We start from the raw sequence: 26,611 nt of genomic DNA, 5'->3' as shown, positions 1-26,611 counted from the left end.
TAGCTCCTTTGTCAAAGATCAAGCGACCATAGGTGTGTGGGTTCATTTCTGGGTCTTCAATTCTGTTCCATTGATCTACTTGTCAGGCACTGTTTCTTAACCACATTGTTCCATGATTCTTTTGTTCTTGTATGCTAGAGATATAATTTATCACTCTTAATTTTGTATGAACATATTTGAGCAAGCTTGTAATCATTCCTTAAGCATATGAATCCTACAGGGAAAGCATATTTAAACAGTTCTTAGTCAAATACTTATATAAATATTGTTTTATTCATATATATATATACATATATATCTTCCTTTAAGATCCTATTTACTCACAAACATATACATACACACATATCACAGATGTACAATTTGAATAATAGTGGACAAATGTGTGATGTTCACTAATCTGGACATAAAATATTTCACCGTGCCTGAATGTTTTTGTGTTTCCTCTTTAAATAATTCTACATGTTTACTTGTAGAATTATTTCTACAAGTATTTCTTCAAGGGAGTTATTTATGTCCTTCTTAAAATCTTTTATCAGCATCATGAGATGTGATTTTAAATCTAAATCTTGCCTTTCCTTTTTTGTTGGGTTATTCTGGACTTCCTGCGGTGTGAGAACTGGGTTCTGATGATACCACGTAGTCTTGGTTTCAGTTGGTACGGTTCTTGTGCTTGCCTTTCACCATCTGGTCATCTCTGGTATTAATTGGTCTTGCTGTCTCTGGCTGGAGCTTGTTCTTCTTGTGGGTCTGTCTGCTTTTTAAATCAATTCACTTCAGTATGGAAGCTTCTATACATCAGAATTTAATATCCATCAATATAGATGTATGCTATTCAATTTAATCTGCAGTAAAGCAGAGACTATATACTCAGGGGCTTACATTTCCCTTAATATGCTACTGAGCTCCACCCATATTGTTTGTGCAAATGCTAGCTAAACACTCATTTTTAAAAAATATTCTCTCATACAATACATCCTGACTTCAGCCTCCCCTTCGTCCACTGCTCTCAGGCTCCCCAGCCCTCCCTCTCCCACAGACACCACAGAAGAGAGCAGGCTCACCAGTGATGTCAATCAAACCCAGTATAACAAGATTCAATAAGAGAAAACTAAAGTCCTCTTATAAAGGCCGGATGAGGCAACCCAAGAAGGAGGGAAAAGCTTCCATGAGTACTTTTGAAGGTTTGGGTACATTATGGCAGGAATGCATCACATCAGGAATATGAGGCAAACATTCGCATTGTATCTACAGGCGGTAAGCATGCATGTGATCCTTGTACTATACGCTAACACTCTGCATATAAAATTTATATTTTCAAAAGTGTGAACTATAATTGAAGATGTAAAAAGCTTAAGAAATATTCTGATATACGGTTTTCCTGGAGAGGAAGATTAAAGTTTGTCAAGCTGTCATCTCCTCACACATTGAGTTCAGTATTCAACCAAAGTTTAACCACAAATTCAACAAGAAGGATTATTTTGTACAATTTGATATTTGTGCTTATAAAATACACAGGTAAAACAATTAAAAGTGATCTTAAATGGGGGGAAAAGAAAGAAAAAAGAAGAGAAAAGAAAAAAATGCATTTTATAAGATCAAGTTGTAAACAAACCTGTGGGCATCTTTTAAATGAACTAGAATAATTATTGTGGTGGTACCATCTCTGAACTAGTAGTCCTGGGTTTTCATAAAACCAAACCAAACGAAACCAAACAGGCTGACCAAGCCATGAGATGGAATCCAGTAAGCAGCCTTCCAAAAGGGCTTCTCAGTCAGCTCTTGCTTCTGCATCCTGCCTTGTTTGGCTTCTTTTCCTGAATTCTTTCTATGGTGAACAGCAAGTTAAAGGTGTGAGCCAAATAAACCCTTTCCTCACCAAGTTGCTTTTCATCATGGTGTTTTATTACAACAATAGTAACCAAAACTAGGGCAGGTCTCACGAGGTCCTCCTCCATCCATGATGGAATTTGTGGTGGCTTGATCTTATGATCTTAGCTACTGAGATATAGCTACGGTGAATTACAGATTAGAGATTTGTTCTTTATTAATTATTTGGTTAGCCGAAATGTTCTTTATAATCTCTGCATGCAGCCATAAACGTGAGCACTTCTGTTTTTAAACAACCATGCATCATTTTATTTGGAAAAAAATGGACTAAGCAATAAAACAATAATCAAAACAATACTGTATTCCTGAAAAGAGTATGACCATCTAACACAGATATGTAGTGATGAAGGGCCAATAAAATTTGTCTTCAGAAGATGTTGGCTTGCTATCTGTATTACTATTGCTTACAGAGAATTGTACTAAACTGGAGTACGCTTATTGAAAACAGTAAAATATATCTTCGAAGCACATAGATCCACCTTAAGAAATGAATGTCTGCTGTTTTTAGTCAAATGGTAACAAAATGGGTATGAGCAGAAGCATTAAACAGGGGTGACATCTTAGTGGGTTGGGTGAAATTGACAAGCATCTTTACAAATAATGTGTCTGACAGAGGGTCAATACAAAGAGCTAAAATCTAAACATCAAGGGAAAAATCTATTTCAAAGTTGGCATACTGAACTAAGCAGTGAGCTCTCAAACGATGAAACACAAATAGGAGGTATGTTTTTAAAATTTTTCAACATCTTTAGGCAGAAAAGAAGTAGAAATTAAAACTATTTTGAGATCTCCTCATTTCCCCAATCAGGAACTAGTACCCTCGGAGCTCCCAGGGTCTCAACCACCAACCAAGGACTGCACATAGAGGGGTCTGATTGTTCAAGCAGCATGTGTATGGTAGAGGATTGCAAAATCGATCATCAATAGGAGGAGAGGACCTCGGCCCTGTGAAGGTTCTGTGCCCCAGTGTAGGGGAATGCCAGGGCCAGAAAGTGGGAGAGGGCGGGGTGGCAGGCTTGGGGAGGGGGGAGGCAACAGGGGTTTGTTTTTGTTTGCTTTTTTTGTTTTTTGGAGGGGAAACTGGGAATGGAGAAATTCGCATGTAAATAAAGAAAATATCTAAAATAAAAAATAAAATAAAATAAAATAAAATGATGAAAATACATGCTGGTGAAGATGCCAGGAAAGAGGACCACTTATTGTTAGCTGGTGGGATTACAAACTCCTATGGCTATTGTGGAAATCACTGTGGCTGTTCCTTGAGAAGCTAAGGATGGTTCTACCACGAGAGCCAGCGTTATCACTCTTTTACCAGCATTTACCCAAGTACCCTACATGCCACTATAGAGGTATTTGACAATCTGTGTTCCTAGCTGCTCTACTCATAATAGCCAGAAATTGGAAACAGTCTAGACATCCATCAACTGATGCATAGATAATGAAATTGTTCGTGTATACAACCGAGTATTATTCACATGTTGAAAAAAATGAGATAATTAAATTTGCAAGTACATAGAAACAGATAGGAAAAAAATCATTCCCAGTGAGGCAATTTAAAGTAAAAAAAAATACAAATATTGTATGAGTACATTATTTTTTAAGCTTTCGATATATGTGCTACCATCTGGATAATGACAGAGGCTATGTGCCAGCAGAAGGGAGATGCTTTCCCTAGAAAGAGAAATAAAATATACTATTATGGAGGTAAACGGGAAACTAGAAGAGAAGGATTTAGTAGAGATTGGGATAAGAGAGAAGGAAAAAGAAAGGATATGGAAAAAAGACAAGTAATAAAAACATTAAAAAACTGAACATCTATGAATGTATAATTTCTGCTTCCTAAATATGTACATATATAAAAAGAATCTAAATGAAATCACCATGTAATAGGGGAGAAAACTTTCTAATTACGTATCTAATGCTGCTAAGTAATATTTTCAATACCAAGTAGGAGTAAGTTGCTTTTCGTTGAGCCATTGGACAAAGGGTCACATGGAAACTCTCAAATGTCAGGGCTTGTTAAGGCTATTGATTACACTTCACAACCTGTTGATAAAAGATAACATTTATTTATACCACTAAATATGGAGAAGTCCCGATTAGAGGTGTCACCCTTACTGACTAGCATTCACGATGCTGGAAGGCACTCTGCACATTAACAGAAGGGAAAGGTAAATGCCAGTTCGACCTAGCTCTAAACCCTGAGGTCTACAACAACATCCTCCACTAACAGAAGGGAATGCCAGTACGACCTAGCTTTAAACCCTGAGGTCTACAACAACATCCTCCACTAACAGGAGGGAATGCCAGTATGACCTAGCTCTCAACCCTGAGGCCTATGACAATAACCTCCACTAACAGAAGGGGATGCCAGTACAACCTAGCTCTTAACCCTGAGGTGTACAACAACAACCTCCACTAACAGAAGGGAATGCCAGTAAGACCTAGCTCTCAACCCTGAGGCCCACGACAACATCCTCCACTAACAAGAGGGAAAGGTAAATGCCAGTATGACCTAGCTCTCAACCCTGAAGCCTACAACAACATCCTCCACTAACAAATATATTGGTTCAATAGTGGCACAAATGTTATAGGAGTAACAGGCAATTGTTAAATTCTATTTATGTACCACTCTATGAGATGGAAGCCATAACTTTTACTACTAAAAAGGCCAAGAACATGATACAAGATAGGCTATGGACCCGAAGAAAAAAATCTAATATTGTTGTTCTCCTAAAGGAATATAGCAATAAAATTCTATATAAACACATAGATCAACCCTCATCAGAGAAACTTTTACTTAGAGTAGACAGGAACTAACACAAACACCCACAGCTAGACAATGTGTAGACAATGAGAAACTATGAAGCACTCAGACAAAGATGAGATATCTTTTTAAAACCTCTAAGTTCCAGGAAGTATTGAGAAGAGGAGTTGGAAAGATTGTAAGAGTCAGAGGTGATGCATGATTTGAACATCTTCCAGACACAACAGGACTGATAGATATAAACTGTGACTGAGTTCATGTATACTGTGGCAGCAGGCACAGGGTTTACACAGGTTTGAGCCAAACTAAACTCAGCAATAATAAGAGAACGTGCATACACAATTCCACCTCTAGCCAATAAACCGTTTGTAATTGATGCATTTGAGGACAGGGAAATTTTGTGTTCTCTAATGGAGTGTCACTGGATGTACCTATCACATGCCAGGCAGGCTGCATGCAGGAGAGTGGTTAGCCATCATAAACTAAACATTGTGTTTGGTATATGTTTTCCATATTTTTTATTTGTTTATTTTACTGGCATTTTGCTTGCTTGTCTTGATTTTGCTTTTGCTTTTGATTTGTTTTGTTTTGTTTTCCTGAAAGAAAATCAGATAGAATATAAAGTAGAGTATGTACGGAGGTAGGGTAGATTTGGGAGGAATTAGTGGAGAAAATATTTTGAAACCATACCATATAAATTATATCTATATGTCATATATTTCTTATATATTTAATATATGGTATGTAATTATATACTTATATTCATATATGAAATGCATAGTTCACATATATTTTCATGTACATATACACACACTCACACACATGTATGAAAAATAGTTACATGTTGGGATGTATGATTTTCTGTATGATGGTGTGCCAAAAGTTTTATAAATAAACTGGGCTTCGTCAGGCAGTGATGGCACACGCCTTTAATCCTAGCACTTGGGAGGCAGAGGCAGGTAGATTTCTGAGTTCAAGGCCAGCCTGGTCTACAGAGTAAGTTCTAGGACAGCCAGGGCTACACAGAAAAATCCTGTCTTGAAAAACAAAGAATAAAATAAAATAAACTGGGCTTCCAACTTTTACTTGCCTTCTCCCAGAAATCAAAACACTAGCCACCTGAAAGTTGTCCCTCTCTGTGTCTCCCTCTCTCTTTCTCCTCTAACTCTATGGAGACATTTTGTTTTAATGTTCTCTACCAACCAAATAACCTTCATTCTTACTTTTTTGTCATAAGATTTGATAGCATGCTTTTTCCTAGCATTATTTAACTACTGATATTTCTTCCCATCATTTCTTGGTTGATAAACAGAGAAAAAGACAGACAATATGTTTTTCTCAAGATAAAACACCATGCACATTGCTAATTTCATAGCAAATAGTATATATGTTCAGTAGAAGGGGAAATTTTTTTTTCTTTCTTTTTTTTAGATGGCACTTTGGCCTGAGAAGATGGTAAATTAATGTGTTTGGGGCCTGAGAAGATGGTAAATTAATGTGTTTGACTTGGGAGAACTGGAAAATGAGAAATCTCATTCAGATGCAGTGATGAGTGAATCTGAGGGGCTGTTGACAAAGTGTCTTGAATCCTGAGTAAACCCAGCATGCCTGGTGACATTTCACTCTCAGCTGCAAGCCCAAATGTTCCAAGTAGCTCAAGCAACATCATCCATCTGTATCTGCCTTGTGTGCTGGTTTCTTTCAGAGCTCCCACTGAGAGTGCTAAATGGTTGAGCATTTCCTTCATGCCTGAATTGCAATATTAACCTTTAGGCTATCAAATTGCCTCAGTAAAGCACCATCAAATTACCCTTTTACCTTATTATTTTCCCAATTTGTGTGACATGAAGTGTAAATAAACAATCCTGCTTAAACCCTGATCATACCTTTTGTGAAGTATAGGGCAGGCGCCAGCACTCGGTTTCAAAGTTACTGGAACTTGTTACCTATTACTTCTCAATTAAGGCATGGCCTTACCCAGAGGAAAAACTAAAGGTTCCTACAAATGATGACAGCCATAAAGTCAGGATGAGGATAAAGAAGGCTTTCTGGCCATTAGGATGGCTTGATGGGTAAAATTATTTTTTTCCCAAGGCTATTGATCTAATTCAGATCCCCAGGATTCAGAACTCACAATAGAAGGAAAGAACTAACTCGGAGTCCTCTGACTTCCAAAAGATTATCACGGCATGAACAACCTTGCCTTTGCCCACACAAACATGTACATACCCAAATACACTTAATAAAATTTGTTGTTAGCTCCAAATCAGCCTGGTTGTTTTACAACTACAAATTTACCATCCTGGTTTGATACATATTAGGAAAGACCCTGTTATAAATTAAATAACCCCATGTCAGTCTGAAAAAAAATATGTATTGAAGCTTTAAGCATGAATAGGACTTATTTGGATAAAGAGACTATAGAGTCAATTAAGTTTAGGTCGATTCATAAGGATAGGATTCTGATCTGGTGAGACACATTTTTACAGAAGGACAGAAAGATGTATCAAGAATATCTCTCTCAATAAGTGAATAGGAGAAAGTACATACATGATGACTTGACTAATACATAGAGAAATACCAGAAAATAATCCCAAGACCACCTTGATATTGGGTCACACGGTTTCATAACAGCAGCCCCAACAAGTGAATATGGATCTCTCCAGTAAGGCACTGAGGAAATTTAGTAAATATCTGCATATTCTCCTGCCTGCCTATGTGCATGCTTGCTTCTATTCAGGTGCATATGTGTTTAAACACCCCAGACTATACCTAGGGTGCTGTTCTTCAGCTAACATATAAGAATTTCTCTTTTAAGAGTTCTTTTTATCTTTTCCACTTTCCTAAGCTCTCCCAAAAGCATGAACAAGTATAAGTAAGAAAACAGACTTGGAAAGATTATGATGTTGTTTTCTGAGTAAATTGAAATTAATTTGGAGAAGGTATTTATGTTATTTGCTTGTTTTTCAACATTTCCAAAGACACACAGTAGAAGTCTGCAGATAGCTCTATGGGGTATGATCTTTGAAGTGTGGTTCTCCCCATTTCTATCTGATACTCACTTGTATTATTTGATGTTTTACTGAAATAAATCCCACCGTTTAGATTTGACTGTTGCTTTGGGCTTTTTTCATTTCTTAGTTGTTTGTTTTGATAGTCTATTTTCTACTTTTAAGTAGAGTTGTATATGTTTGATGGAGGAGAAATAATTGCAATGTTTAAGGCATAAACAATGGTACCTACATTTATATTTAAAGTCCTTCACCTAGAAAACGAACAGATATGTATTTACATAACAGGTATGCCATTTTCAGCAGCTCACTGAGGGCAGGTCAGCTGCGTAGTTGTTAGGAAATCTCTGGGTAAGACATATCCCAGGGCTACTGAATGATACTGCTGTTGACATGCTCTGGTTCTCTGTTTACTGTCTTAGAATCAGCAAAAGATGGTAGAAAGCTTGGTGCCAGCCTAGTGTGGGCCAGGAGGGTGTGTTGCTTCTCAAGAACATTGTGTCTATTTTCCTGTTTTCTGGTTGGACGACAAGATCAGTATTATACGTCTGGTATTCCCACATGAAAGTGATGCTGTTTGACCATTTGAACCCAGGGACACCAGTAGATGGACCATACCTCTCTTATTTGCTTGTTCAAGACTGAATAGAATTCTCTTTACATTCAACTAGAAAAGAGAAATTCAGACAACTCTTCTATGTGTAATTGTTATAATGCTACAGTAAAATAGAAAGACTGAGGAAACTATGGACATTGGAAGGAAAAAGGACCCTCTCCATCCTGGAGACTCATTGAAGACTACTGCAAGCTGAACATTGGTAGTTCCATCATGGTAGGTAATGAGATTGCTGTACTATCATTGTTCAGTTTTCCATTCATGTAAAATCCAGCTGATGTTATGTGCCTATAATGATGGGTGTTATAAGATATGAGAGAGATAGAGGTAGATCTCTGAACCAGTGAGCTCAAGCTGCAGAGGGATGCTGTTTCAAAGGAAAAAAAAAGAAAGAAGGAAGAAGGAAGGTGAGAGAGAGAGAGAGAGAGAGAGAGAGAGAGAGAGAGAGAGAGAGAGAAGGAAAGAAAGAAAAGTTTACAGGAATGTGTCCCAAATGTATTCACCATTTGTTGCCATACATGCATACACAGACAAATGCATTTACAAAATACTCACATATATGTAGATCCCACATGGACACTTAAGTACACATCACACACACACACACACGCATAAACACACACACTACAATTAATGACATCTACATAAGGCTTTTCTCGCTTTCCAGATGTTACTTTAAATCTTCTGGAAATCGTACCAGAAACCTTTATAGAAAAGGGCATAGCCTCATACCATGTTGCTAGCATAATGTCTCCTGATTTCATTTCATCAGATTAGAATCTCATCATAGTCACTTCCAGAGCCACCCTACCATCTCATTTGTCAAAAGGAAGAAAATAATTCTTAGCAGCACTTCCAGATGTGATCCAAAAGCCAGCGCAGTGGGTTGTATAGAATGGTAGGGCACATAAGAGTGATTTTGGCATTCTCATGTATCCTTTATTCTTTGTGAAGTTTATTAATTTGTAATTTTAATAAATTCCAGCTCTGCCTCCAACTTTATCTTTCTGAAATATTTATTTGTGTTGAACCCAAGAACCCTGAATCACAAAATATTATGGGAATTCTGTACCTACATGTCTGCTGACATTACAACTAGATTCTTTGAATTAGATTCTTTTTTTTTTTTTTTTTTTTTTTTTTTTTTTTTTTTTTATATTTTTTGAGACAGGGTTTCTCTGTTTAGCCCTGGCTGTCCTGGAACTCACTCTGTAGACCAGGCTGGCCTTGAACTCAGAGATCCGCCTGCCTCTGCCTCCCAAGTGCTGGGATTAAAGGCGTGCGCCACCACTGCCCGGCTTGAATTAGATTCTTGATTATTTTTCTCATGATAAATGAGAGTACAACTATGAGCAACACAAGCTGTGTTGCCTTTCGTTGAAGAAGCAGCCTCATCTGCCGGAATCATGTTAAACCACAGAATGTGGGGGATCAGACACGGCATCCATGCTTCTTGAGTAAATGTTTGGATTAGATTTTTTAAAAATTAACTCAGTAGTGTTTGATACTGGTACCTATCAGCTGAATTTAATGCATCACAAATATTTCACAAGTTCCCAGTGCTTCAGTGCAACCAATAGTCTCTAACTGAGAACTGTATAGTTAGTTCCTGCCATCATGCCCACAGGCAGACCTATGTCTTCCCCTTCACTGTGTTCTCTTCTTTTTTCCAAACTATATTTCTAGAATGCTAGTGAAATTTTCATTCTCTCCCAAGAAAAGCAATGAGAAGTCTGGCAAAATTGATCACAATCAGTGCTGGAGAAAGGTCAGAATTAACCAGAGACTTGCAGAAGAGGGCAACCCCAAAGGAAAACCAGCAGTCTCAATTAACCTGGACCCCTGAGATCTCTCAGACACAGATCCACCAACCAGGTAGTATACACGAGCTGATCCGTGGCCTCTAAAACATACACAGCAGAGGATTGCCTGGTCTGGCCTCAGTGGGAGAAGAAGCGCTTAACTCTTGAGAGTCTTGAGGCCACAGATAGTGGGGAGGCCTGGCACAGGGCGGGGAAAATCCTCATGGAGACAGGGGAGAGGAGGAATGGGATGAGGAACTATGGGAGGGTAGACTTGGAGGGGGCAGCAACTGGATTTTAAATACATCAAAGTAATAGGAAGAAAGAAGGAAAGAAAAGAAAGAAAGAAAGAAAGAAGAAAGGAAGGAAGGCAGGCAGGAAGGAAGGAAGAGAAAGGAGGGGAGGAAGGAAGGGAGAAAGAAAGAAAGGAAGAAAGAAAGAAAGAAAGAAGAAAGGAAAGAAGGCAGGAAGGAAGGAAGGAAGGGAGAAAGAAAGAAAGGAAGAAAGGAAGAAAGAAAGAAAGAAAGAGAGAAAGAAAGAAAGAGAGAAAAAAGAAAGGGAGAAAGAAAGAAAGGAAGAAAGGAAGGAAGGAAGGAAGAGAAAGGAAAGAAGGAAGGAAGGGAGAGAAAGGAGGGGAGGAAGGAAGGAAGGGAGAAAGAAAGAAAGAAAGAAAGAAAGAAAGAAAGAAAGAGAGAAAGAGAGGAAGGAAGGAAGGAAGGAAGGAAGGAAGGAAGATGACCAAGTAGTAGAAATAAGGGAAGTTTTAAAATAATTTATCCTAAATGTATTTGGTGTGTGTGTGTGTGTGTTTATGTCTGAGTGTGTTTGTTTGCCTAAGTACACTCATGTCATAACATGGTATGCCTGTAGAGGGATCACAGCATCCAGGAGTTGGCTCTTTTTCTTCCATTTTTTTGGGGCTCAGGAGATGGAAGTCAGTTGTCAGCTTTGGAGGTACTTACCGCTACTGCTTTACAGTGAGTCATCTCACTGACTTCAAAGAGGAATTTTATGGCAGTATTAGTTTGCCCCTTATTATCTCCGTCTTTTCAGCTCTGGGGTGTCCTAGCAAACTACTCTCCACAGGCAAGGTGATAGGAAGAGGCAGCAGTTAGGAAAATACAGCAGTAGCTCAGAACATCCATGCCATGGGAACGGGTGCGGGTTTGCCTATTTACTACCGAACATACTCCAAGATGGGAAGTTGGGCCACGGCATCAGTCTTTCCTTGAGGTATTTCTCAGGAAGTTTTCATGTTTTAACATCATAAATTTAAAAAAAAATGGTGGATAAGAGTTGAAAAAAGTGAACTGACCAAAATGTTTAAAGCCACGGTCTGTGTTTAGGCAGATGGAGGTGGAAGCTTAGAGACCTCAATTCAGTACCTAAAACCCACATATAAAAGTTACATGTGCATGTCCGAGCTTACAGTTTAGTGTTGGGAGGCAATGGAAGGTGGATCCCAAAGACTGTAGGCCAGCCGTGTAGATGAATCTCCAAACTCCAGGTCCAAGGAAACACTCTATCAAAAACAAGATGGATAGCGTACTGAGAAACAACCCTTCACATTTTCTACATGCATGTATGTTTATTTTTATACATACTTGTGCATGTACATGGGTACCTGCACATGAAATATATGCACATATGAATCTAAACCTGTCAAAAAAGTCTTTGTAGTACTTTTTCACATCTCTAATATAGTCTTTGTAATCTCAAAGTAGGTACACCAATTTAGGTTTGTGTACATTTGCAAGAAAAGCAGGGAGAAATGAAAGAATTACCATGCGATAGCATTGAACATATAGGAAGAAAGCAGAGAAAGAGAAGGCAGAGAGGAAGTCTTCCAGGAGCACAGTGGATGAGATACATTAAGATACCTGCAAAGCTCCTTGCAGGGCCAAGAAAACTTACTCCGTGCATTTAAGATTTTCCATTAAACTGGAGAGACAACTTAATTATTATGCTGCTCAGCAAGTACGAGGACCTAAGTTTGATCTTCAAGAAGGCAAAATTAATAATTTAAAAAGCTGAGTAGGGTCATACATTCCTATATGTAACTCCAGCGTTAAGCACAGAAACAGGAGAAAACCTGGAGCTCACTAACAATCCAGTCCAGGCCAACTGGAAAGCTCTAGCTACAGTAGGAGATCCTGCCTCAAAAAAGTTGCATAAAGTGTCTGAGGAAGACAAACATTGTTTCTTGTAACTACTCTAGGTACATGCCCTTGTACAAGCACATAAGCATGTTTGTGTGTGTGTGTGTGTGTGTGTGTGTACATGTGTGTGCACCATTCTCTTTCTTTCCTCTCTCTTCTGTTTGTACTTTGTCTCTTTGTCTCCCTGTCTGTCTGTCTGTCTGTCTGTCTGTCTGTCTGTCTGTCTCTGTCTCTGCCTCTGCCTCTGCCTCTCTCTCTCTCTCTCTCTCTCCCTCCCTCCCTCCCTCCCTCCCTCCCTCCCTCTCTCTCTCTCTTTCTCTCTCTCTCTCACATGGAAAAAGAGACAGAGAGATACACAGAGTATATGTTCTATGGTCAGGCGACTGCTAAGCTAACTGAAGAAGAATTCCGGGTTTTTACTGGATGGGCATGAAAACTGTACAGCCATCCTGATCGGTCATGGAACAAACTACAGCTGCCATCCATGGCAGTGATGATCAACCTTCCTAACCCTCCACTTTTTTAATACAGTTTCTCACGTTGTGGTGAAGACCGGCCATATAATTAGATTTGTTACTATTTCATAACTAATTTTTCATGTCATGGATATTTATGTAAACATCATTTTTCAGTGGTCTTAGCTTATCCCTGTGAAATGATCATTCAACCTGCAAATGGGCTGTGATCCACAGGTTGATAACCAATGATATATTGGGAAACGTAGTCTCTATTTTTATGTTTAGTATGTAACATTTATTTCTGATGTTCCAAGACTTATGAGCCATGAAAACTGAAGGAAAGCATGAGAAATTGCTGATCATGTGCTAGAAGAAAAATTTGTAAACATGTAGAGTTTGTGAATAGAAATTACTCATAAGAAAGTATGGATTATGAACTAATTATATCATATCTCTAAATGAGTTAACTTTATATGTCCAAAAATTTAGAATAAACTATGGTTAAAGAATAAAAGGATTTGTGTGGATGACAGTTCATATAAACATTATAAAGAAAACAAAAGAGAAATTCTAGATTTAAAAAGTACAAATTTAATAATATAAAAAAGTCTCTCTTGAGACTCATTCATAAGTTTAACAACCAATGGAGTAGATAAACTTAAGGACTTGTCAATTGACTTCCAAATAGTCCAGAGAACAAAAAGTAGAATTTATCAGAAAGGACTAAATAGATGCATGGGTCACCATCAAATATACATATATGCATGCACATGCAAAGTTATACATGCATATGCTTGTACATATACATGGCATACCTGTGTTCATATAATTTTGAGTTATATATTCATATTACATATGCAAGGAAAGGTGGAAAATGGCAAAAGTTATGTCATTCTGACTCAAGCAGATAAAATATATCAGATCTGCATATAATTAATTTTCTTAAAGTCACAGCTGGAAGTGAGGGAAAGAGAGAAACAGAGTTCAGGGTGAGGGCTGGGGGACTTGGGCTATAGGAAGGCAGAACTGATCACATTTGTTTGGAGCCAAAGGAAGCAATTAACATCATAATTCTAAAGAAAGCTTATGATAAAACAGAGAATGAGGTACAGAAATCTGTAGAAACATGTCTGTGTACCTCCTAGTGTTTCTCTATCAAATTCAAAATAAAGCTGAATAAAGCAGCAACTAGAAGCTTGTAATGATACAATCATTGGCTGTAAAACTAAGGAACAACTATAGATAGGGCAGGGACATGAGCACAAAGTTGAAGTTAAATTAACAGTGGTTCAAATAACTGTGTTTAAACTGTGGTCCTCAGAGAGTTTTGATGCTAAGGAAGTGACTTAATTTCAGTAGGAATTTAGTGCAATCTTTAAGAAGGCAATTAAAACAAAGTGAAACGGGTGAACAATTAGTTAAATTGCTGTGCTGGAAACACCCGCTTGATAACTTAATTCAGTCTAATCCTGGGCATGCTTCAACACATTTTAAAGTGTCTCTCTTAAATACATGCAACTAGATAAACCCATAATGTTTAACTTGCCTCATCAGGGAAAGAATGAACAACTCACACATGGCATGATAGCAAAGTTAGCATTAGTTTTTCACTGTCTCTATTGTATTGCAATATCCATTATTTTGTTATTTCTATTTTTAAGCTTGCATTACTTGAGGTTTTGTTGACTAAACCTGATGTTGTACCTTTTGCCTTCTAATAATTCACAGTATCTGTCAGTAAAGAATCTCAAAGAGATCTTTCCAGATAATTTCCAGTTATATTTTATAAGTGAATGTTGATGGAAAACAGAGCATCCTTCTCTCTCTCTCTCTCTCTCTCTCTCTCTCTCTCTTTCTCTTTTTCTCTCTCTTTCTCTCTCTCTCTCTGTGTGTGTGTGTGTGTGTCTGTGCAGGTGTGTGTTCATGTGTCTGCATTTATGTGGGCAGTAGTAGGTAACTTAGAGGTTAACATTGGATATCTTCCTGTGTTGCTGCCCACCTTAACTTGGAGCTAAATGATTTTTTTTTTGTATTTTTTAATTAGATATTTTCTTTGTTTATATGTCATATAATTTCTCCTTTCCAAGTTTCCCCTCCAAAAAAAAACCCCAAAAACAACAAGAATAAACCCCTGTTCCCCCTCCCCCTGCTCGCCACCCCACCCTCTCCCACTTACTGGCCCCAGCTATACCACTCCTGGGTATATACCCAGAAGATGCTTCACCATGTAATAAGGGCACATGCTCCACCATGTTCATAGCAGCCTTATTTATAATAGCCAGAAATTGGAAACAAGCCAGATGTCCCTCAACAGAGGAATGGATACAAAAATTGTGCTACATCTATACAATGGAGTGCTACTCAGCTATTAAAAACAATGAATTTATGAAATTCTTAGGGAAATGGATGGATCTGGAGAATATCATCCTGAGTGAGGTAACCCAATCACAAAAGAACACACATGGTATGCACTCTCTGATAAGTGGTTATTAGCTAACTGATTTTTTAAGGCCAGCTGCTCAGGGACATTCTTTTCATGCTGGGTTTAGAGTATTTGCCACTGTACCGAATTCTTTTAAGAGTTATGGGTTTCCAAATGTACGTCGCAAGCTCTTTATTGACAGAGCCATGTCTCTTTAACCCAAAAGCTCTGTTTTGTGGCTACAGTGAACACAACACATGGACACATGTCAAGGTGATTAGGGCAACCATTCATTATTGCTTTACTGTAGCCCTAGGAAATATTAGAAATCAAATCAAGATCTTCTCACTGTAACTCTCTCTTACATTTTCAAAACTTTCCCTAATATTACAAAATCATCCAGATACCTGAGCTCTCCATATAACAGTAAGATTATTTCATATAATCACTTGGATGAAAAATAAACTTCAGAATTTGAATGAGTGCAGTTAACCCTGAGGCCCATTTAAAGTCAAGTTATATTCCATGTTTGCCTAGAGGTCATTTAAAACTGGGTGAATTTAGTACCATCAAAATGATAATTAACTCTGCCTCCTAGTGTGATTTATTAATAGGTGCTCAATATTAAATTACAGCTCATATCTGTGAGGGATTAATTTAAACTCTGGGTCACCAAAAGTGAAGGAGATGCACAATGGACGGTACTCCAGGAGCAGATGGAATGAGCTGTGATAACTTCGTATAAATCAGACTGGTTTTAAGCCTTGTCTTATGTCGTCTCTGTGCTTCCCTGAGGGTCATTGTATCCTACGCCTATGGAAAGCTGGTAGCAGAAGAGCCGTGATTATGTTTTCAGTAATCTTAAATGCTCATATGTGGTTTATGATAAGTTATATTCCAGTAGATGGGCTGAAAAACAACCTAGTAATGATTTCTGCTTTGTACTGCTGTGCAAGATAAGAGAGGCTGAGGGCTGCCGCCTCTATCACAGGAGTGTTCATTGCAGCCAAATCTATAACAGGATTGTTCCTTAGTAGGACAAAAGTTAATTGTGAGTGAAGCAAAAGCTTTAGGAAAGTGGTACAGACATTCTTTTAAAGAATAATTCTATTAAATCTACTTATTTATTTAGAATATGTATACTTGCATGTGTTTGTATGTATATTTGTGAGTGTGTATACCATGGTACATGTATGGAGGTCAGAGGAGAGCTTGTAGAAATTGATGCTTTCTGTCACGTGGGTTTTGAAGATTGAATGTAGGTTATTAGGATTCTGTAGCAAGTGCCCTTACGTTCTAGATCACCTCGCTATTCTGAATCCTTAGGTTTATATTTTGTGGTGCTGGGGATTAAACTGAGAGCCTCATGGATGATAGGAAAGAACTATACCTTTGTAAAATCGCAAAGCCTCAAGGCATTTGTAATGCTAATCTTTGCACAAGGTTGAGTGTCAATGAGGTGTTCACTAAATATTCCTAGATGACCAATGAAGAAAACTATTAGGGTATTCCTAAGGGGATACAGATGGCTGCATGCCAGACACTGCAAGCACCACCGATGGCATCAAACATAATAATCAATGGAACCTTTTTTTTCTTTTTCAATTTAACTTAATTGGCATAAAAATCATCAGAGTCTATCATTTTATTTTTCCAGTATAATATGTTGAGCCTCTTCCCCCCACTTTTCTTCCTGTATCCTCTCCATCCCCAGCAGCACTATATCTGCTTCTATGTTCCACTCTTCCTCAACACATTCAACTTCCTCATCTCCACTTCCCATTTTTTGGTTACACGACTGACATTGCTCCGGACAGGCTGAAGAACAGTTTGTGGTAGTGGTACTTTGGGCTTTGAATGGGTGACTTTATTAGGCATACAGAAAGCAAAAGTAAGAGAACAAACACCACAGAACAGATAGACACACACCCCAGATAGAAAACATCATCAAACGAAGTGCTTGTAACATCTTGCAGAAGCAAGAGCAAGCAAAATTGCAACAACCATAAGGCACTTAGAATACTCAGGAAGAAATGACTGGAGAAGAAGCAGTCATGTTGGAGTTCCTAAATAGGAATCTCCTCACGGATGAGCTTCTAACTTCCTGTTCCCATGATAGACATGTTTTTTAATGTCATGGGATAAATAATACTGACCTTTGTTGAAAATGGTTTCCTTACTAATTCTTCTCAAGGAAGTTGAGAAAGCTGGTTTTTGTCTTTCCTGCTCATTGTAGAGACAGGGTATTAACTTGACCTAGGACAGGGGTACAGATGGGAGATGGACTTGGTGTGACAACTAACACAAGCAAAGGGGGCGCCTCCTCTCTTCCAGAGTCAAGTTACAACAAGCTCAAGGAGCACTAGCCACTTTACTAAGTAGTGTTTAGTATTGAGCTATCTTGCAGTCACACCCAGATGAATGCGGATGTCAACAGTGAAAGCTAGCATCCACAGAGGAGGATGCTAGGCACTGTGTCTGTGTTATCTCTCCTATAATGCTTCTTCAAGATCCATCCAAATGCTTGAATAATTCATAATTTTGTTTTTCATATGGCTGAATGAATTTCAGCCGCTGAGCACCCCATCAAGTCCTCTTCATCTTCACTCTTGGATCTTAGAATTGCATGTGGTGGCTCTTGCTGTTGAAGAATAACTAAGCAGCTGTTCCAGTTGACACCCTATTTTCTTTTTGTCACCTCAATTAGCTGTCAACTGGCACCTGGAAAGGAATTTACTGATAATTAAGGTGTCAATTGGAAACTGAGTGGTGCCCCGTAATGAGGATTTAGAAATTGCTTTAGTTAAAAAGCACTGACTCTTCACAAGGCCCACAAGCAGAGGAAATGCTTGCCAGCTGGGCCTTAGTTTTGTAACCAGGCTGAACACAAACTCATTATGTAGGTGAGGATGACCTTGGACTTCTTATCCTTCTAACTACATTTTTAAGTACTTATATTACAGGTGTGTCCATTACTATCAATGATTCATGTGGTTCTAGGATTGAACACAGGGATTTTTACATGGTAAACAAGGACTTTGCCTACACAGCTCAATCAGTCCTGTTTATTTTTCTTTCTTTCTTTCTTTCTTTCTTTCTTTCTTTCTTTCTTTCTTTCTTTCTTTCTTTCTTCCTTCCTTCCTTTCTTTCTTTCTTTCCTTCTTTCTTTGGAAGGGGGAGGCTACTCCACTTTATGCTACAGATATGCATTGGAGAAGGACATCATTAAACCCTGGATTTCCTGACCCATCTGTCCCTTTGCAAGGGTGAGTGCTCAAAGACTAACTGTGGTATCCTACTCTCTGTCAGTTTGTACTACAAATTCCTCAAAGATACCAGTCATATTTGTAAGTCTGCTGTCACCTTGGATGGGAGAATCCTGGAGTGCCATACATACATTGCCACATGATGAAATGCCCTACTCTCCATTGAGAACTGAGTGTTCCATTAAGCATTATAGACTCCAGAGCTATCTTGCAGAGCCAGAACAGGGAGAGCCACGGTGCTCGCTAATTTTGTGTCAAATTGACAGACAAACTAGAGATATCTAAAAGAAAAACACCTTAATTAAGAAAATGCTTCCAGGTACTGTCAGGGCCTCTCAGGAGATAGTTATATTTAGGCTGGCTTGTCCTTCCTTCAGTCTCTGTTCCTTAGCTAATCTCTGCAACTCCTTCCATGGGTATTTGGTTCCCCCTTTTAAGAAGCAATGAAATGTCCACTTTTTGGTCTTCCTTCTTCTTGAGTTCCTTATGGAATGTGGGCTGTTCTTCCTGTATTCCAAACTTGTGGGCTAATAACCACTTATCAGAGAGTGCATACCATGTGTGTTCTTTTGTGATTGGGTTACCTCACTCAGGATGATATTCTCCAGATCCATCCATTTCCCTAAGAATTTCATAAATTTATTGTTTTTGATAGCTGAGTAGTACTCCATTGTGTAGATGTACCACAATTTCTGTATTCACTCCTCTTCACAGGTATCCATTGAACTGAGTACACAGTCCCCATTGAAGGAGTTAGAGAAAGGACTTATGGAGCTGAAGGGTTTGCAGCCCCTTAGGACGAACAACAATATGAACTAACTAGCACCCTCAGAGCTCCCAGGGTCTCAACCAACAACCAAGGACTGCACATGGTGGGACTGATTGTTCTGGCAGTATGTGTATAGTTGAGGATTGCAAATTCGATCATCAATAGGAGGAGAGGACCTTGGCCCTGTGAAGGTTCTGTGCCCCAGTTTAGGGGAATGCCAGGGCCAATGAGTGGGAGAGGGTGGGGTGGTGGGTGTGGGGAGGGCAGAGGCAACAGGGGTTTGTTTTTGTTAGTTTTGTTTGTTTGTTTGTTTGTTTTTTGGGGGGAAACTGGGAAAGGAGAAATTTACATGTAAATAAAGAAAATATCTAATAAAAAAAAAGAAAATGCTTCCATAAGATACAGCTGGAAGGTATTTGCTTAATTAGTTACTGATGGGGGTGGGCTTAGCACATTGTAGTGCCATCCCTGGGTTGGTGGCCCTGGGTTCTGTAAGAAAGGAGATTGACCAACCTATGAAAACAAGACAATAAACAGCATTCCTCCAGGGCTTCTACTTCAGCTTCTTCTACTAGGTTGCCGCCCTGTTTGAGTTCCTGTTCTGACTTCCTTACACAATGAATATTGATATGGCAGCATAAGACAAATAAACCCCTCTTCTTCCAACTTGCTTTTGGGTCATGGTCTTTTGTCACAGCAATAGTAACACTAAGAGATTCCATAACCAAACAACTCTTTGATCAGCATGTTTTAATCAGACATACCTCTTCTCCTGAGTCTGGCTTCACCAAGCATAATATTCATGTCAGTACATTAAAGACAAGAAAACCTTTTTCTTCTATGAAAATTCTTTCCTCCTTTTACTCTATCATGTCTTCTGCTCTTGGGGGTGAGTGGATGTAAGACAGTAATTTTCAACCTTTCTAATACTGCGACCCTTTAATACAGTTCCTAGGTCATAGTGACTCCCAACCATAAAATTATTTTCATCGCTTCTTCGTAACTATAATTTTCCTACTGCTATGAATCTTAATATAAATATCTCTCTCTGTTTTCCAATGGTCTAACAAAATCCCTGTGAAAGGGTCTTTTGACTCCCAAAGGAGTCATGACTTACAGGTTGAGAACTTCTGATCTAAAATGTTAGAGCACAGACTTATTATAGTCTCGGACTCTGTTTGTGGTATAATATATACCACAAAATTTATTTGCATCTGATGAAAGTTGCAAGGATAATTTCATTTGCATCTTCTAAATTTTTCTGAAACGTTGTATTCTGATATAATCATTATAATGCATACGTATACCAAGAATTTACTATGTAATACAAACTAATAAGTAATCCATAGACATCCTTATAATCTCCTTAACAGCCTGCCCAGCAGAAATTATTATTATCTCTGTGACTGTGAAAAGATAAGTGAGGCTTAGCAGTATCAAATAATTTAAACACTTAGCCATGAAACTAACAGTGATAGAATTCAACCATTTTTTATGATCAATTGAGCACCCCACTAATCTGTGTTATATTTTTACTTTATTGGAAAATTGAGGATTTTCATGCCTCCTTAAAAATTCTGTCTTAAGCTTGAAACTATAGTGTGTTCTAAAAATCAAAGAAATAGTATACACTATACAAGTGATTTACTTCTATTCTCCAAAAATACAGACTCAAAGTGAGTTGAAATAGTAAAACCATGGCAGGAGGTAAGGGAAAACGTGTCTAAGAGCAGTAAAAATATGTCAGATTTTCTTTTATAGAACAAATTTTAGATTTTCCAAGTGATTATGTATGTGTTCATGTTTGTGTTGGAAGTTGTTACAGAAGGAGAATAAATATAAAAACTGATTATAGATATAGTATAAGAGGCATTAGAGTTGCATATTTGTTAAATACTTATAATAGTATGAAAAATGTTTAATGAAGACTCTCATGTCCAAAGATCCATAAGTTCTGAAAAATCCAAATTCTAGGCACCATGCTTGCACAGCAAACACTGCACATTGGGCCTTCTTTCCTGTGCAAGAATATAATTTTAATACAACTTTATTTTTACTGTATAAATGAGAGAATTATCCATGCCATCTCATGTAATTCCAGTATGTGCAAACAAAGAACTTATAGTAGAATAATCTAGAGAATCATTGATTTTTGCTATGTCATAAACCTCATAGGAGTTGCATGTCTGTTACAGAGTATCAAAAGATTCCTGTGAGTTGAGAGAAAGCATGAATCATAGAAACTCAAAGAAAGATATATACTTCCCTGCAAACAGTGGGCACATACAAATGCTCGCAAGTGGAAGAACATTATATTCTATGCTATTATCATGTATGAATGAAATGACTTCTGTGGGGTGCTGAAGGTAAATAATGGCTACTGTGAGTTAAATTTTGTTACCACTGAGAAAAGCTGTGATATTGTCTTTTGACAAGTCTCAGCATCTTTGTGTTTTCCAATTATGTATCGTTCGTTTTTCTTGTTAACCAAAGTGTGTCATTTTGTTTCACAAAGTTCAGAGGTCATTGGCAAGCCCCTTACTAGCCCAGCAATATTGAGGTCAAAGTCTGAGCTAGAGATGCTGTGTGCTAGAATCTCTTGCTTAAAGATAATATGCAGATCTGAAATGGCAGGCATTTGCTTTTACGGCATGGTAGAAATTCTGCCATCAGAGCTGAACCAGGGGAAATCATAGCTGCAGTGTTAAGATCTCTTTAGAAGCATGAGGACCAAAGTTTAAGCCTGCCTCATGAAAAGCCTGGAGTTGCTGCCTGCATGCTTGTAACCTCACAGATGTGTGGAGCAGATCCAGGAAAATTGCTGGAACTTTCTGGTCACCAGCATAACTGAAAGTTCAATTAGTGACCATGATTTAGTGAAATCTGGCAGAGGGCTATAGAGAAGACCACATGACCACACTACACACAATTCTCTGCTATGCCTTTCTTGCTCAATTATGGATGCACATCTGTATACACATTGCATACATACCTCTCTCTTTGTGTCTCTCTGTCTTTTTCTCTTTCTCTCCCCATCACACATCACACACACACACACACACACACACACACACACACACACACACACACACAGGCCCACATAAATCCTCACTGAGACACTAGGTAAGTACTTGTGAAACTTGAGGACCCTGAGTTAGTAGAGAGTTCTCTGCCAACTTTGGTCTTCCAGCACAGCCAGTGCATTTCGCAAACCTGAAGGAAGTTAATTTGCGTACTCTGCCTAAAGCCTTTTTACCGAGAGAGGAAGGCTACTAGTGTACATTTTTTATTATCAGAGCTGAAGGAGGTACTCTAATTCATAGAAACAAGAACTGCTGATGAACTTAATAGATTTGTATTTCAGAAAGATGAGAAAGATTTCTGATCAAGAAGTTCATTCAAGGAATCATTCACATCTAAATGATAAGATGTGCATTTATAAAATATGTATTCATTTTCTGCCTTTGAGGATATGACTCTCCTTTTTAACTTAAAAAATTATGGGTTTCAGCAAGAAACCTGCAGGTTATTTTCAGTGTTTTACCACCTCTACAGATATACGCTAATTTATTTTCTTGTCATTTGAAGTTGGACTATACACTAAATTGAGACAAATTGATTTCTCTTACATTCTTCTTTACCCATGGCTATTAAGTTGAGTTCAAGACTTCTGGACTGAAGGTTTAGAGAACTTCCCTTTGTTTCACTGTGGTCCTTAACTCATGGTTCACTGGGAGGGGTAAAGACACAAAAGTTTTATATTTTATAATCAACCTTTAATGCACTAGAGCTGGTCAGATACCTAACCTCTAAGCTATTAGAATGTACTTCCCTGCCTATTACCCTGAGTTATAACTCTCTGTCTTCCACATGGGCTGCTCATACCTCCAGTTGGCAAGCCCGCCTACCTCCTGGCCATGGTTTCATGATTCCTGTACCCCATGTACCCCATGGAATCTTCTCCTCTCTTCCTATCTCTCTCTCTCTTTCTTCTTCTTCTTCTTCTTCTTCTTCTTCTTCTTCTTCTTCTTCTTCTTCTTCTTCTTCTTCTTCTTCTTCTTCTTCTTCTTCCCCCCCTCCTCTTCCTCCTCCACTTCCTCTTCCTCCTCCACCTCCTCTTCCTCCTCTACCTCCTCCTTTACCTACTCTTCCTCCTCCTCTTCCTCCTCCTCCTCCTCCACTTCCTCTTCCTCCTCCTTCTCTTCCTCCTTAACCTCCTCCTCCTTCTTTGTGGGATACTTCCTCAGAACCACAAGCCCAGGAACAGAAAACCCTACCTACAAAATTTCTTACTGAACTCAGAATGTGCTGACAGGGATAAGCTGACCTGCCAGTGACTTACAGAAATCTACCCATATCCACACCCTTAGAAATGTAATTAGAGGCTACATCTGGCTTATTATGTGGGGATCAAACTCAGATCTTCATTATTTCATGAGAAGCACTTTAAAACCTGATTTATCCTCCTAGCCCAACTCATCACTCCTCATGACTACTGTGGTTGACATGGTTTTATCTGGTATGTAACAATTTCTATCCACCAAGAATAGACCTATTAAGAAAGAAAGCCAAAAAGAAATGTAAACAAAGGTTTCTTCTACATTCTGTTATTTATTTTTTATTTTTTTATCAAATTGCTATGATAAGACTTAATAGATTGGCTGGACAGTGGTGGTGCATGCCTTTAATCCCAGCACTTGGGAGGCAGAAGCAGGAGCATTTCTGAGTTTGAGGCCAGCCTGGTCTACAGGTGAGTTCCAGGACAGCTAGGACTACACGGAGGAACCCTGTCTCAAAAACAAACAAACAAACAAACAAACAAACAAAAAGACTTAATAGATATGTCAAGCCTTCTGTGTTTCCTCAGTTATAGATGTAAATGTATATTATGAAGCAAAGAGGAAAGACCTGGTTATAAAATTTTGAGCTATGTGGATCCATCCTGAAATTCCCTAAGATACAGATGTGAGGTAAAGGTCAACATGTACTTGAACTTATTTTATGCTATGCAGTCACTTATTTGCAGGACATAAAGAAAGGATACAAAGTTTTCATTCCCCAGTAACCTTCTAAAATGTAATAATAAATAAACAAATATATGAGAGAAAAATTTGAAAGTACCTATATTCTCTCTGATCACAGCAGATAAAGCTTACAGCAGCATGCGTGTCTGAGTTTACACTGCACTTACACAGTCTCAAGTCCTTCTTTCCTTGTTTGTTGAGGTTTGGTCTTTGGTATGTATTGTAATGCTAAATACTGCTCCCTCCTGTCCCCCTGCAAGTCCCCTTGCTCCCAGGGATAAGAGAATGTGCATGACTGTCATGGACAGAACGAGAACAGCCTCTATAAGCTTTAAAGTACCAATGCTTTGTGGAATTCTAGGACAAGGGTTAGGAGGAGTGGCCTTATTGGAGGAGCTGCATTACTGAAGACAGGCTTTGATATTTGAAAAGCTCACACCATTCAGCTAGCCCTGTCTCTGCATACTGCTTGTAGATGAGACATAATCTCTTAGCTACTACCCTAGTTCCATGACTGCCTGCCTGCTGCCATGTTTTCTACCATGATGGTTTTTGACCATTAAAAACCTTAAGTTCCAATAAATTCTTTTATGCTAAGGTCTTTTTTGGTCATGATGTCTCTTCACAAACAAACAAACAATGACATTTTGCTTACCATTTATTATATATTTCCTATACTTTCAACATACTGATGTTAATATTTGCTTTTCCAATGATACTTGAAAAGATGTGGTTGTTTAAAGCAATAAGACAAGAAAATGTGTCCTTGCAAGAGATTTTAATAGATGTGGGCTGATTTGGGGAGACTGAGAGTGACAGGTCAAAGATACGTGAAAGTAGGATGTTAGTGACTGTGAATAACTGCAGAGATGCTTGATGTTGGATTATGTGCATTATGCATTATGATATCCCCATGATACTATGGGGGCTAAAGAATGAAACATGATGGTTTGAATGAAAAATGCCCCTTGAGCCCCATTTATTTTGAGAGTTGTCACCCAGTTACTCATACCATTTTTGGAGGTTTAAGTAATAGAGCCTTGATGGAAGAAGTATGTCACTGAAGGGTGATTTTTGAAAACTCATAGCATCATCTCATTTTCAGTTTGTTATCTCTGCTTCCTGTTCATAATAAAAAAAATGTGATCTCTCAGGTCCTTCTATCTGCAACTATGCCTGCCCTGTGGTACATTAGCTCTCACCATGATATATATCCATTCTTACTCTGTAACTATAAGTCAAAATAAATGATATCTTCCCTAATTTGCCTTTGGTCATGGTGTTTTATCATAGCAGTAAAAAATATGTAACTAATATAATTCATTTTGGTATGCCTGAATCTAGATGTTCTTCCTGTAATGAAGCTTAAAATAGAGATCTTCTCTAAAGCCATTTAGACCTACAATTAGAAGGTAGGCCAATATTTCCACAGCTCCTATGATCAGTCTCATGTGTATTGATGTAAACATGAATGGTAGTCTAATTAGCAACTTGTCATAAAACAAACTGATAATCACCAACTGCAACCTTCTCAGTTTTTTATTTGAGGAGGGTATACTGTACCCTTGGAGAATGACAAAGAAGGCAGGACTTGCAGTAAGGCATTATAGGACTAGTACAGCAGTTGCTTAATATGTGGGATGGCAATGTTCCCTCTAAAGGAAGTTCCATATGTATCTTCTATAGTATGCTTGCTTAAATGTCAGTTCTGTAGAAAACAAAGATTTGTTACTCTATGATGTAGGATTTTGCATCACAGGATTTTTATTAGCATTAGAAATGAGGAAGCCTGGAGTGATAGCGTACTTCGTATAGTGTGTATCGTGCAGTTTAACTCACTTGGTGTGGTAGGTCATGTTTATAATCCTACCCACTGCTGAGGTGGAAACAGGATGGTCATTATGGCTAACTAGTCAGCCAGTCCACAGAGCTACTTAGAAAGTACAGGACTCTGGGAGATCCTGTCTCAAAAACAAGATGATCAGTTCCTGAGAAATAATACCTACTTCTAGGGATGAAATACAGTTAGTTCAGAGCACATATACTTAAAGTTTAGAGAGAAGACATGAACGTTTCATGAAATTCCAGCACCTAATGTGAACTTCAAATTATAGACAGTGAGAAAATAAAATTTCCATAAGAAATATCACAGAAAATTTCCAATCAAGTGTTCATTACTAATAGAGGAGCTATTGGTTATTGTCTGCTGGTGAAGAAAGAGTCAGTTTTCTATAGGGATGTAGCTATTGGTAGTCTACCCATGTTCTACCAGGTGGCCCAATACTCATTCATATACTAGTGTCACTAAGTGGATCAGAGGGTTTACAGAAGAACACATATAGTTGGGAAGAATTTTTAAGTGAAGGTGTGTATTAGTTACTTGGGTTTTGCTGTGTAAAAATAGAAGGAATGTGACAACTTAGAAGGTTT

Source organism: Mastomys coucha, unplaced genomic scaffold, assembly GCF_008632895.1.
Source record: "Mastomys coucha isolate ucsf_1 unplaced genomic scaffold, UCSF_Mcou_1 pScaffold1, whole genome shotgun sequence".
Classification (NCBI taxonomy): domain Eukaryota; kingdom Metazoa; phylum Chordata; class Mammalia; order Rodentia; family Muridae; genus Mastomys; species Mastomys coucha.
Note: the sequence above shows the minus strand (reverse complement) of the source record.